The sequence below is a fragment of the Myotis yumanensis genome, unplaced genomic scaffold (genome assembly GCF_028538775.1).
Source record: "Myotis yumanensis isolate MYYU_CA2020_CCGP unplaced genomic scaffold, mMyoYum1.0.hap1 SCAF_6, whole genome shotgun sequence".
Classification (NCBI taxonomy): Eukaryota; Metazoa; Chordata; class Mammalia; order Chiroptera; family Vespertilionidae; genus Myotis; species Myotis yumanensis.
In genome coordinates this window covers 57,204,186-57,218,173 of record NW_027223757.1, presented here as the reverse complement: position 1 = coordinate 57,218,173, position 13,988 = coordinate 57,204,186, and the positions used below count along the sequence as shown (strand labels likewise).

General features: G+C 36.9%; 1 long non-coding RNA gene across 2 annotated transcripts in view; it reads left to right on the top strand.

The window, feature by feature from the left end:
* Positions 1-5,669: 5,669 nt before the first annotated feature.
* The window catches only part of LOC139013138 (uncharacterized), a 129,448-nt gene continuing 121,129 nt past the window's right edge, over positions 5,670-13,988 (top strand). For both annotated transcript variants that reach the window (XR_011471939.1, XR_011471938.1), the window contains exons 1-2: positions 5,670-5,766; positions 10,114-10,265. This is a non-coding gene — a long non-coding RNA (uncharacterized lncRNA). The remainder of the gene's footprint in view (positions 5,767-10,113; positions 10,266-13,988) is intronic.

The following is a 13,988-nucleotide window of genomic DNA, read 5'->3' as shown; positions in this document are numbered from 1 at the left end:
TTGTTAAAAATGAAATTCAGGGAATTAAAAACCATAGTCCTACAGCTTCTCATTTCCTCCCCATTCTTACTATCAAAACCAGACTTCACACCATCTCTAGAAAATTTCAAATGACTACTCAATTCCTTTCTAATTACCCTCTGCAAGTATCATTTGAATATTATCACCTTCTGAAATGTCTATACTGACTCCCAAAAGTTCTTTAGTTAAAAGTAAAGCTTATAATCCTGGCCTTCCAGATCCATCAGCTGTTAATTCATTCACCAATCATTTATTACATACCTAATGCATGTCAGGCATTTGAGAGATTCAAGGAATATAGAGATGAAAGTTTGGCTTATACTGTTGAGCAACACACAGTTTTGGAGGAAAACCAGATATGTACATGGCCTTCCACCAATCAGTTTTCAGTGCTATGGGACCATGGAGACAGACCTCTAAAATCCAGAGCTAAAGAATAGAAAGGGCTTTTTGGGAGAGAAAATGATTAGATTGATTTTGAAATAAAAAGTAGACATTATCTAGATGAATAAAGTCTATATCCAGGGGACACATATACAAAGACATAGAGGTGAGAGAGAGCATGGTTCAGGGAACTAGAAGAGGAACAGCATGTCTGGAGTGTAAAGGATATGTGACAGGTGATGAAACCAATCTGTTATATAGGGATAGCTAAGAAGGACCCTGCAAAGAGTCTGTATGTTAACTCTAATGTAATGAAGTGACATCAAAGATTTTAAGTAAGGGAACATACATATGAAATATATTGTAGAAAGATTTCTCTAAAGGCCCCATGGAGAATGGATTGATGTAGGAAGACCAATACATAAGCTAATAAGAAACCTGGTAGATAAACTGTGAGGACTTGGATTATAGACTTGGTAATGGGAGGAGAATATGAAAAGAAAGACATGGAAAGATGAAATTTAGAAACTGAAGTAATAACATCTGGTCACAAGTTGTATTGGGGAGCCATCACTGACAGAGACAGAAATTGAATAAGATTCCCAGTTAATGATTTTGTGACTTTGAAGAATGATAAGGTCTGAGAGGAGAGATGGCCTCAGTTGTGGACATGTTGCCTTTGAATGACCTTTGTATGTACAAGCCTATGCTGCAGGGTATGAACTGGAGCAGGAGATATGTATTTAATAGTCATCAGCATATTAGCTACATATATATAGTGTGCCCCCCAAAATGAATGCACACACTTTGAATAATTATAAAGGCAGTGTTTATTAAAATACATTTCATGTTTTAAATTGAGCTACCAGCTGTTAAAGTGTGTGTATACATTTTTGGGACACCCTGTATTAGTTAAAAACTTAGAGAGTAAATGAGATTTATTTGAGCTGTATACCTGAAATCAGTAATCCATCATATGATAAGTGATTTGAAAGCATAATGTCATGGAAGCCAAGGCAGAAAAGAGTTTTAAGGACGAAGTGGTCAGTGGTGTTAAACACAGCAAAGGTGTGCAGTGAGATAAAGCCTGAAGCCATCATTGTTGTGGCAACTCTGTGACCTTTCGACCACAGCTTTATTTGATGTTAGGTGTAAAGAGTGAATGAAAGGCCAAATATGGAGAAAATGTGAGTATAGCATTTGAATCATCCAGGATAGTCTAGGTTATCCTGCAGGAAGAAATAACTCTCAAATTTCAGTGGCTTAATACAACAAAGGTTTATTTTCCATTGTGCTACATGTCTACTTCAGGGGTCTCTGCTCACCACAGAAGGCTCCACTCAACACAAGCTTTTACAATTCCTGCAACAAGAAAAAGAGAACTGCTGTGTCTCACAATGGCAATTAAGTGTTTTCTCCTGGAAGCAGTACCTGCCACTTCACTCTCTTTCACTCACCAAAGGAAGTCACATGGCCACACAAGGCAGTGAAATACAATGCTACCACATGTCCAGAAAGAAAACCAGATTTGTGTACTTTGCAGTCCTTGTGAGGGAATTAGGGCACCAGTAGCTACAAAGGGTTAAGTTTGAGAAGAGATTTTTGTCTGGCTGGTTTTAAGATGGAACACACAGTGGTACTGGTGAAATGTATTTCCACAGTTCACACTCGGTGCTCTAGTGTGCAACACACTTGAGGTACCTGTGTCTGATTTTATTTAGGTACATATATTTTGTTATGTTTCAATTGTTGACTTATTTGTATCTTTTCAATAGGTTTTGAGGTCCTTTCCCCTAAGACCTTAAAGGGCAAGAAAGTTCCCTTTTGTTTTCTTTCTATGGGGTAACCAACCAGAAGGTTTGGTTTCTCCATGGACAGAGAAGACCTTTCTGCAAAGTGCTTTGGATCTGACTACCCCTGAGCCCATAGAGTCATTTATACAATGGTTTATGAAGAAAACGGCTGCTTGTTTTTTTCCATGGCTGAAGAAGCAGGAAACTGAGCAGCAATGGCCTAACTCTATGGAAACTCCACCCGTGTACTGGCACCATGGTAATTTTGCTTAATCTGCTTTCTGGGACTAGCCCAAACCTGTCAAGTTCTCACTTTAAAAACTTGCAGATGCATCCACCACATATTTATGCACTCACATTCATATGCAAAGAAGTTGCTACCAAGATGAGACACCTCATCAAGAAGGCTTACAACTGTGCTGTTTATATGATGACAGATTTATTCTGATTTGCCTTCATTCTCTCATATGGTCCTCCCAGACCATGGTCATACATGTGCTGGGTACCTCTCCAGGTTTAGAGAACAGTCAATTCTCTGGGATATATGTGTTAACTGTCACCAAACTAAGCATCAAAATCATAACTTAGGCCTCATTAGCACAATCCAATCTACTGAGCTAAATGACCACAGTTATGCAAACTCAGGAGGACTTTGGAGGTGAAACAGGTGCACATGCATTTTGGTAAGGATTTTCATTATGCTCAGAGCTGAAAATTTAGTCTCAGTCATTAATTTTTTTAGCCAAAAGGAGTCACAGAAACCACACACACAGGGAATAAATAGGTCAATACATAACCCAGACAGACCAGAAAGGCTTTTTAAAGAAAAGGAAAAATTTGTCGAGAAGTGTGTTTAATGGGAAGATGAGTTAGGGAGCAAAGACATTATTTGATTAGGGAAAAGCTAAGCGACAGTGCTCTGTGGATATGTCCTGAGGACAAGTATCTATTGTGATCCAGTAAAGTTACTAATTACCTTTTCCACAGAGGTGAGAAAATGCAGTTTTTTGATTCTGCTAACTTCAATTCTTGATTCAGGATAGCAGAAACACTAAAGAAGCCTTGCAGCCAAATTGTAATCATAAATAATTTTCCTCTCAAGTGAATTGACTCCAGTTGGCACTTATCGGCTTACAGGTCAGCACAAATGTTTTTATAATGAGCCATAAAATGGGGAAAGTATAGTCTAGACTGGCAGTCAGAAATTCTGCTGCTTTCTCTCAGCAACTCGCCTGAGCCTCACTCTGGGTAACTGGCCAAAACTGATAATATCAGCCCCCTGACACTTTAGGTGGGGACAGGATCTTACATTTTAAGTGGTGTAAAGTGTTGTAACAATGAGCAATGTGTGTACTTAAGGGTTGGCTGATCTGGGCTACTGAGGGGCTCCCAACACAATTGCTAATTGCCCCTCCCTATCCTCACCTCTACTCACTAAGCACACATTTCTTTTTATTCTTTTTATTCCCCTCCACTCCTGCCTACTCCTACATTCTAATTCTCTCAATTGTTCTCCATTCTGATACATTTTTTTCCTGCTAGTGGCACCTACTGCTAAGCTTCTTAGAAGGGTTGAAGAGGCCACTGTCCCATTCTCTATAGTGAGGACGCTTCTGAAATGGAAGTTCCATGGGGGCAAAATTCATGTCTGCCTTGCACATAGTAGGCATTCAGTGAACATAGGCATGTCACATTTAATATGTGTGTAGTAGTTGAAACACATTTCTCTTAAGTTTTCTCATGAAAAATGTGTAAGTGTAGTCAAGTTGTATCCCATCTCCATTCCTCAACACTAAAGTAGAAAGAGTGAAAAGCAGCTTGTTACAGACTGAATGTTTGTGTCCCCCCAAAAGTTATATGTTGAAATCTAATCCCCAATGTGATGATATTTGTAGTGAGGACTTTAAGAAAAGATTATTAGGTCATGAGATTGGAATTAGTGTCCTTTTAAGAAGAGACCAGAGAGCTAGCTAATTCTCTTTCTACCACATGAGGGTATACTAGTAGAAAGTGAGAAGACCGCATCCCGGTATAGAGTCCTCACCAAAACTTGACCATGCTGGCACTCTGATCTCAGACTTCCAGCCTCTAGAACTGGGAAAAAAATAAATGTCTGTTGTTTATAAGCTACTTAGCCTATGGTACTTTGTCACAACAGCCCAAACAGACTAAGGCACTATTTATGGAGTATCAAGACTTTGAGTATTTCCAGCCAGCCTCTCCATCAGTGGTTCTATTTCAGTAGAATCAAGAGAATAAAAATGGAAATAGAACCAGGAAATAGTTTGGATGTCCCAAACTCACTCATTTAGAACCAGACTTCACAGAATTTTGGAAACTCATGTTGTCACTGTTGTCTTTCTAATATTTTCCCCAGCAGCTAAAAATCTCATGTCATTTAAAAAAAAGGGGGGTGGGGGCGGTAATTGCAATATGAAGTCTGTAGGAAACTCTGAGACATGTGAGCCTTTTATCAGAGAGGCGCTAGGTTACAGCTCAGCAGACTTGTTGAAAGAGGGTAGGTCCAAACTGTAATAGAAGGAAGCAGGCAATATTCGGCACTTCTGATGTATAAACAAGGAGAGATGTTTTCCAGTTTTGCTCTTCCAGTACTAAATGTCCTGACGTATCCCTCCAAATTCCATTGACTGGTAACCAGAACAGGCCAGTCAACAACTACTTACTAAGCACTACTATGGCCAGTGAAGTCCTTTAAACCATTATTCAATTTGTTTATTCCATGACATGTTTTCAATTTAGAGATTAAAATACTAAAATCACCTACTATAAATTCAGACTGCTATTTTAAATTTGAGGCTGCTTTTATGCCAAGACCAACAGTAATTTTAGAGTAAATCATCATGAGGACAACCAGCATTCTACCTTCCAAGTCATCTTGAAGGAAGAGGTCTACAACACTGCTGTTCTTTGAAAACAGAAACACAAACTACTTTTACCCAGGAAGGTCTTTACAGGCCATTCTGCAATTTGGATTTAAGTAGAAGAAAATGACATAGGCAATACAAAGATGTCTTGTAGTTCAAGCAGATGAAACAGTCTCACACCACTTACCAATGGGATGAAAAATATTTTAGTTTAATATCACGACTTGATTTTGTGACATACCTTTTGGCTACTACATTTCAACAACAGGGTCCAATGGTGCTTGGCCCAGTTCCTATGTTAGCCCAGGATTACTCATCAGAACCTGCCCCGCAGAGAGGGAAGTTAGTATTTTTAAGGAAAGAGAAACCAACAGAATGATGTTATGATAACTTTACCTAGTCCCAACATATCTCCCTAGTCAACATTAAATAAACATTTTAAATATATAAATGTAATGGCCACATCATTCCTTAGCATACTGAAGTATCCCTAAACCCCAAGGGCAAAAATTATAAGGAAGAAAGTAATCTTTAGTACAATAATTTGAAACCATATTTTATCTTCTTCTAGGCACTTTAATTTGAAAAGAAAAAACCTTGAAAAGTAATGAAATACTCTAATCCACAGATAAAACATCACCTAAATCATTAGACTTTTCATAAATATATAGACCCTGAACAAGGTAAGTAAAATATTTCATTTTTAGAAAATAGATAAACTGATTACATTTTAAATTTTTTGACATTCACCCTGAGAAAGAATATGAAATAACCACTTTGTTTTTTTAAGCTAAGTTCTCTGATTTGGGAAACCTGGAAAATCCTTTCTCTCTTTCTCTTTTTTTCTCTCTTGCCCTCTTTATCCTAAATAAGTATTTTTGTTTATTCTTTTGAAGATTAAAAAATTAATATTTTTATTTTAAAATTTTTTTTATCATTAGTAAATGGAATAAAGCACATGCAACATTGGTTGGAAATTTTTCAGAAAAATTTAAATTATATCTAAGTGGTATACTTTTCAACAAAAGGGAGAACAAATGTAAAACAACTGAGAGTCTAGCTGGTTATTAAAAATAATCCTACTGAAAAAAAAATAATAATAATCCTACTGAATCTTTAAAATTCTAAAAAAATTATGACACCAAATTATTAATCAAAGGTTATCAACTGTCACATGTGGTTCATGGAAACATCCTGGTCTAAACTAGACAACAGTAAGGCATAATAATAAACAATAAGACATGAAGGAGACTGTAATCGCCATTAACCACAGTGAACACTACAGAATTTCCATCCCAGTTAAGGCAAGGCACATGATGGGCGCTGAAAAAGAAAGAAGGAAATTAACAATTGTGCAAGGCTAAAGATGAATTAGGAACACTCTCAAAAAGAATCTCACTTATCTTCCCAGCAAACTTAAAAATACATTTTATTATCCCCATGCAAAATAGAAGGAAACCAAAGCTCAACGATGTAAATAATTAGCCCAAGGTCTGTCACTGAGTGATCAGTGGGGCCCTCAGTTATGTGCATGTGAACTGCACTACACAGCCTCACTATTACAGATCTACATTTGTGTTTTAAGATCACACTCTTCCTGAGCCCTCCCTGGAGACACTGACGGCTCTATTAGCAGTACTGGCATGCTGCAGAAGAGCTCAGTGAGTTTGTATCCAGATCCGGAGGCTCAGTTTTGCATATGTGAGTAATAAAGTTGGTCAGAGGCAAAACTGTGAAGTTGGCAGACAAGGTCTTTACTGCCTCCACACTCTTTTTCCTTGAGGCGCCCTGATGCCTTGCAGATGCCTGGCACCTTCAATTGGCCCAAGCGCTGAAATGGAGTGACCCTCCAGCCTTGCTTTCTTGTGCAGCACTGCAGATTGTCTTGAGTTATAATCACCTAAGTGCCCACACTCTCCACTAGATTCTGAACTTGAAGGATATAGAGAGCATCTTTCTCTATGGTACTTACCCCAGAGTGGGTGCTCAGTGAATATTTGAAGAAAATATTATGAATGTTGAACTTTGTCTTCCTTCCAATGCTAATCAAAATATTCTAGGCCTATATTTCTACCCTACAGTTCTTCAATCTTTGCTTCGTAAGGTGACAAACAACTAATAATATGTGCTAAATTATTAAGAAATGACTGACTTGACTGCTTGACCCTCTCAGATTCTATATAGCAGTATTGTTGTGTGTGTGTCTATGTGTTTTAAAGTCTTTGCAGTATACCCAGTAGCTATTTTAAACTTGGCATTTTGACACAGGTTATTAAAGAGAACAGTATCTCAGTGAGATTGAATATGGAACAAATTACACACATATATATGTATATACATATAGGGAACACAGAATTCACATTGTCATGGCTTTTGGCATACATTTTAATATTGTCTCTCACTTACCAATTTTGCTTAAGAAATTACCTATTCTACTTAAATCCACAAACTCTAGGCATTGTGATAAAAAGACCTCCCATTTTGTAGGTTAAAAGTTGCTAGCAAATTACTACTGTGATTTATACTTCCTTTCTAACTTGTGAGTTTGAGTATTTTCCACATATTTATTAAACTTATTTTTTTATCTTTTAAGAATTATCTTTTCATAAATATTTCACATAATTCAGTTGGCCTTTTCCATAATTTCAAATGATTTGGAAGAGCTCCTAAAAGACTAAGGACATAAACCTTTTGGCAGTACCACAGATTGTAAATATTTTTCTCAGTTGGTCACTTGTCTTTTGGTTTTGCTTAAGGTGTTTTGATTTTTGACATCTATATTAAGACATTTTTCATTGGTCAAATGTATTAATCTTTTCAAAAGGAAAGAAAGAAATAGCAAGATCCATATAAAGCCTAAAAAAGGTGGCAGAAAAAAACAAATGCACTTCAGTTATGACTCCCCAAAAATGTAAATTTTTTAAACTTTCTTATAAAATTAATAATCACAAAGTTAGTAAAAAAAATCTAAATCCAAATTTATAGTTGACAGTTATCAAAAGCACAATATTTAATGTAAAAAGTATACTAAAAAATGCATTAGTTACCGGCAGATGACAAGCAAATAATGTTTGCAATATTGGTGTAAGAAGAATTAGAATTCAAGGCAAAAAAACTAAGAGAGGACAAAGTAGTACATTTTATATCAATAAGGGAATAACCTATAAGAAATATAGAATAGTCACAAAATTCTATGAGTTGAATAGCTAAGGATCAACATACATAAATAAGAAATCATTAGATTTCAAGGAGAAATCAACAGAAACATAATTTTGTTGTAAAGACAGAGCTTACCATCCAGTCTTTGACAGTTCAACTAAGCAATGAACCAATAACAAGAAACCAAATATGAAGATCTGGAAGATCTGGATTAATAAGGATAAGTAAGTAGATGTATATCAAACTCTGTGGCCAAAACACGTACATCTTTTTCCAAGCACTCATTTAAAACTTTAAAAAAGTAGAATTATATTCACAAAGAAAACATAACCTCTAAAAAATTAGTTTTACTCTATATAGTCTGATCACAAAGCAATAACACTAACAAAGTATAAACAAAAAGAATAAAATTGGTTGGAGTTTTTTACATAAATACTTCTCAACAACTTATGACCAAAAAAAACCCTTAAATTTTATTTACCAATCAGATCCAAACTGTTTCCAGAGTCAAATCCAAGACTTTAAATCTTTAATTATTAACAAGTTACATTAAGAAAAAAGATGAATTTTTAATCCTGAATTTGTGCCACAATAGCAATTTAACAGCATAGAAGAGGGATTAAAAAAAAAAAAAGGAGGGATTTTTTTTTTTCATAGCCACAAGTGGAATCTGCACTGTCTAATGGTAGGCACAGAAACCAATGTAATTTTGGGCTATGTTAATAGGCATTAAATTACCAGTTAAATGTCACAGATGATCCCCATTCTATTATGCACAATGTCAGCCTTCCTCCTCTTTCATATCCCACCTCGGGTAGAAGACATTATGTGGCTCAATGGAAGGAGAAATAAAGAGGACATACTAAAAAGATTGGGAAGAGTAAAGCAATTTCTTACTTTCCTTTTTCTGCCCAACTTCCAGGATCAAAACAGCATAAATATAGTGGGATGAGGCAAAGATAATGGTCATGTTGTCAAAAGGTATAAAGAGAGTAATGCTTTCTTCATCTCTTACTTTAATGTCTCTATGGGATGGTGCTTTTATAGAGATGAGAGTTTGGAATTGAGGAATGCTGGTTTTTAGGAAGCATTGTTGATTTTAGGCAAAGAGGACAATCAGGATAGGGACCTGGGAGAGAATGTAAGGAGGAGCTTGAAAACCTCTTGGACCTGTTTTTAGGAATGACAGGGAGATTCTGCTGAAGTTTCCTTCTAAGTAGTTTAATATGGCAGGGAAGTTAGGAAGGGATTCAGGATAGAAGCATGATCAATTAAGGAAGAAAGAGTATATATATATATATATATATATATATATATATATATATATATATATAATGATTCACTTGAGCTGCATTTTCTAGGTATCTTGAGATCAGTACTTAGCAGAATGTCAGACCAATGCAGACGAGAAGACCCAAGTCATAAGGTCAAACTATGTCTAAGAAATGTATTCAGAGCTAACTGCTACCACTTAATTAGAGAATGTGGTAAATCAGGAAACTTACAGAAGAAGGGGGCAGGGTCTGATAAAGGATCTGAAAAACACATTCTATGAGGAAAGGTTGATGTTTATGATATGTTTAGGCTGCAAAGAGGTGAATTGGATCAGAGGATTTCATGTCTACATGCATATTAAGAGGCTTCCATGTCTCTTTGGTTTAAAAAGAATAAAACAAGGGGGAAATGGTGCAAATTACAGGGTGGCCAAATATACCTCTAAATTAGGAGCATAAAAACAATTCTAAAATTAAAGGGTTGCCTGATGGAGTGAATGAGAGCCCATAACAATTTGTGTCTAAGCAGAGATTGGAAAAGATTATCTTATAATTCATAAAAACAATTCATGTCATCCCTTCATTCATTAATTTTAGGGGGAATCCAGTGTAGCATATGCTGGAGAGACTGAGAGGAATAAAACAGGGTCTGGCCAACAAGGAGTTCCCATCTTCTGGAGGATTTGATGCAGTAAAAGAAGAGTGACAGAAGGAAAACAGCAAGAGGGGAACCCACGCAGACGTAAGAGGTAATTCCAGAAGAAGGGGCATGGAAAAGATGCACCAGGTCTCAAAACCAGAATCAGTCCGCCTGCCTTTCCTATGCAATGTAACCACTGCATAGATAATCCCTGAGGGTCCAAAGCCCTGCCAGAGGGAGAGCTCCCCAGGTCCTAAGGGTATTTCTGAAAGTGGTAAGCTTATAGGCCCGAAATCTTAATTGAGGTCTTCTTCTGGGCCCCAGTAGTATCAACACTTAAGTAACCAACTTAGGTAATTAAGTGCTGATGGCCTTAGAAAATGTTGAAAATTAAAGATATACTGCTGAAAACATAATCTTCCCTAGATGCTCCAACAGTTTACATTCACCAAAGTGCCTAGCTGTCATCCCAATAATGGCATCTGCATAGGGGCAAAAAGGAAAACAAAGCCTAAATTTATTTTTTTTAGCATAAGGAGGGTACTCTAAATGTGTCAGCATCCGCTGCATAAAATAACTGTGGGCATGTGGAGAAGAAAAGGAAAAAAGAAAGTGGCAGCGTGTTAAAGGAAGGTAAGGTTAAGTACCTATAACCAGCATCTACTTCCAGGACAATGTATCATAATTGTTTTCCATTAATAACACTTTCCAGTCAGCTACTACCCACAGGGTAAGATCGTAAGATCAATAATGTGGGTAGATTGAGTTAGGACCCTCCAAGTGAGGGCATTTCAGTACTGTGAGTTCTTGCTCTCTCTTCTAACTCTACTTCTAGATAGATAATAGACAGATGGTGGATAGATAGATAGCTCAGTAAGTGTTTGTGGCCTCACACCTTTATTCCACTTTTACATCACTTGGATGCTATTAAAATGTATATTCTTTGGGAAAATAATGTAGTATTCTCAGACATTGATACTCCGTAAGACTGGGGGTGCTAATGGAGTATCACTGCACTTTATACTTAACTTGAGAGGTATCGAGAAAATGAAATGAGAATCTATGTAAACTGATGAACATATTGGCCACATAGTAGGTGCTCAATGAAAGTTAGCTTTCTCCTTCCACAGCCATATACCTCTTATACATTGCTCTTCCTTTAAATAGAGTAAAAGAATCACATTGCTGGAGTCATGCTTATTCTCCAGCTAAGTGGTCCAGGCTTAGGGTGACTTGAATTCTTCATGTGCCTCCATTCTTTGCCATAACACCTTATCTTACCAACTATGTACCATCCCCTCTTCTTAGCACATGATAAGTCCTCAAAAATGCTGATTCCTTCTGTTTTTCCTTCCAGAGGAAATGAGCTTTCTCTTCCATTTAATTCAATTTCATTAAATTAACCTCAACAGATATAGTGTCTTTTACATACTAGTACTATATGCTATGCTGGCCTGAGCTACCTGAAGTTACAAAATGCACAAGATAGTGTTCCAGAACTCATAATAATTCTGAGAGACTAAAGACAGGCTGAGGGTGGTTGGAGGGTTTCTCATATATGAGTCACACTGCACTGCTAATTTTTAACTTGAGTTTCAGAGGAGATGCTATGAGTCAACCTTCATCCATAGGCATTACAGAGTCTCACTCTAGCACATGCTCATGATGCTTTTTTCTTTCGCAATCCTAGGTTTGAAGGAAATAGCAACATTGATGCTTTGGGGACCCAGATTCTCCCAGTTTTCTGAGACCATGACTAAACTTATCTGATATCAAAGATTTGGCAAAGAGGTTAAAAAGTAGGCACATTCTTTCCTGTAATCATCGAGTGTGGCTGAAGAAATAAATCTGCTTTATTTCCAAACATGACTAGCATTTTGAAAAATCAGGTCATGTTTACAAAATTACCAGCTCAAGGAAAATTTTTGCTTTTCAAGCATTTTTCCATGGGCCCCCAACATGTCATAATGAATGCTTCACTATACATCTCTCATTTTGAAATGGCTTAAGACAATAATGATGTAATTAGGAGAGAGGTACAAGATATTATCTAGAGTAGCTCCAGAATTCTCAACATTATAAAAGATGTATATTCTAATTTAACCTTCAGAGTTAAGGGTTGATAGGTCCACAAGCGGATGGACTTGGTCCTCATGCGATCACCAGCTTCTCTCCCATCACCTAAGGTCTCTAGCCTCTCGTTCCTGCGGAGCATTTTTCCAGGAAGAAAATACAACACTGATGCCCTGTCTCCAGACCAATACACTGTGCCTGTCTTAACAGGATATTTACATAATTAATCCAAAATTGTAATCCTAATACCTAACATTTACTGCATCTGTATTATATGTCAGGCACGATGGTAAGCACTTTACATGAATTATCTTATGTGATATAGATAATATGATGATGAATATTTTACAGATGAGAAAACGGGGGTTTACAAAGTCACTGAAGCAGTACTGCCAGTAAAAGGCAGATCAGGGATTTGATCAGGCATCACTGAACCTAGACCCGCATTCATAATTGCCCTGCTGAGCTTCTATGAATAGAAGAAACTCTTTAGAGTTGGAACAGCCTGGACACTATGATCTCCTATGTAACCAATCTCTCTTCTTGTGTCATAAGCCAGACTTTTTAATCAAGCAGAATATAATGTACTCATACTCTTATACACACACTTTTCACATAGAAATACATTCACATGAATGTATACAGAAAGTAAAGATATTTAAGATCAGCCACATATTTGAAAAATAATGTGTAGAGAAGGATTTTAAAGATAGCAAAGAAAGAAGGCAAAAAAGCTTTCTTTCTTTGAAATCCTTACACTAGGGAGAGCAAACTCATCCCCTCTCCCCTCATCCTCTCTCTCTCCTTGACTGGAATCGAACGTGGGACCCTTCAGTCCGCAGGCCAACGTTCTATCCACTGAGCCAAACCAGTCAGGGCTGTTTTGAAGCAAGATAAAACAACCTCAAAAGGAATGATGTCTGTCATTGATTGTTTTCAATTGAGGGGTTATTTTAAAGCAAATACATGAACCTGGTGAAAGGGAGAAAGAGAGTGAGGAGGGAGTGTGGGAAAGACAGGCTTTGTAATGACTTCCACGTGAGGACAGCCTGAAACCCCTTACTCTAACCTTATCTCCTTCCATTCTTTCTTTCACGTTATGGTTGGAACACATCATAATTCCCCAACTTGGACTATTTCAAGCCTCTGGGGTCTTACTTGCACTGCTCTGTGTCCATGTAGAGTTATTTTTCCCTCCTTCTGGTATGGATTCAAAACCCTCTGCCTTTCTCCTTTCAAAATAAAGAAAAAGAAATAGAGTCTCAGCAAAGAAATAAAAAATATAAGGACAAACCAAATATAAATTCTGGACGTGAAAAATATACTAATTGAAATTTTTTTAAAATTTAGTAAATGCACTCAACATCAAAGAAGAGGAGAGAGGAAAGAACCAGTGGACAATAAGATAGAACAATAGAAGGTACCCAATATGAACAGAAAGCTTCCTTAGAAAAATACCCAGAAGCCTCCAAAATAATATAAACATAGTTTATTTGAAAAATATACATTTTGAGTTATACCTTTATGCTATTTGACATTTTCTACCAGATCTTTGGGAACTGAGGAATTTGATCACGGAGACTAAATAATTTATATTATTTTTTTAAAATTTCATCCTGGAAGACTGACAGCAAATAGAATTGAACTTGGATACATTATTGACGGGACAGGATGCCATGGTGAAAGAACAGTGTTTGTCATGGGCTCCAAAGGTGGGGAAGTTGAAGGCTATCTGTCACATAATCACCATTCCTGCCTG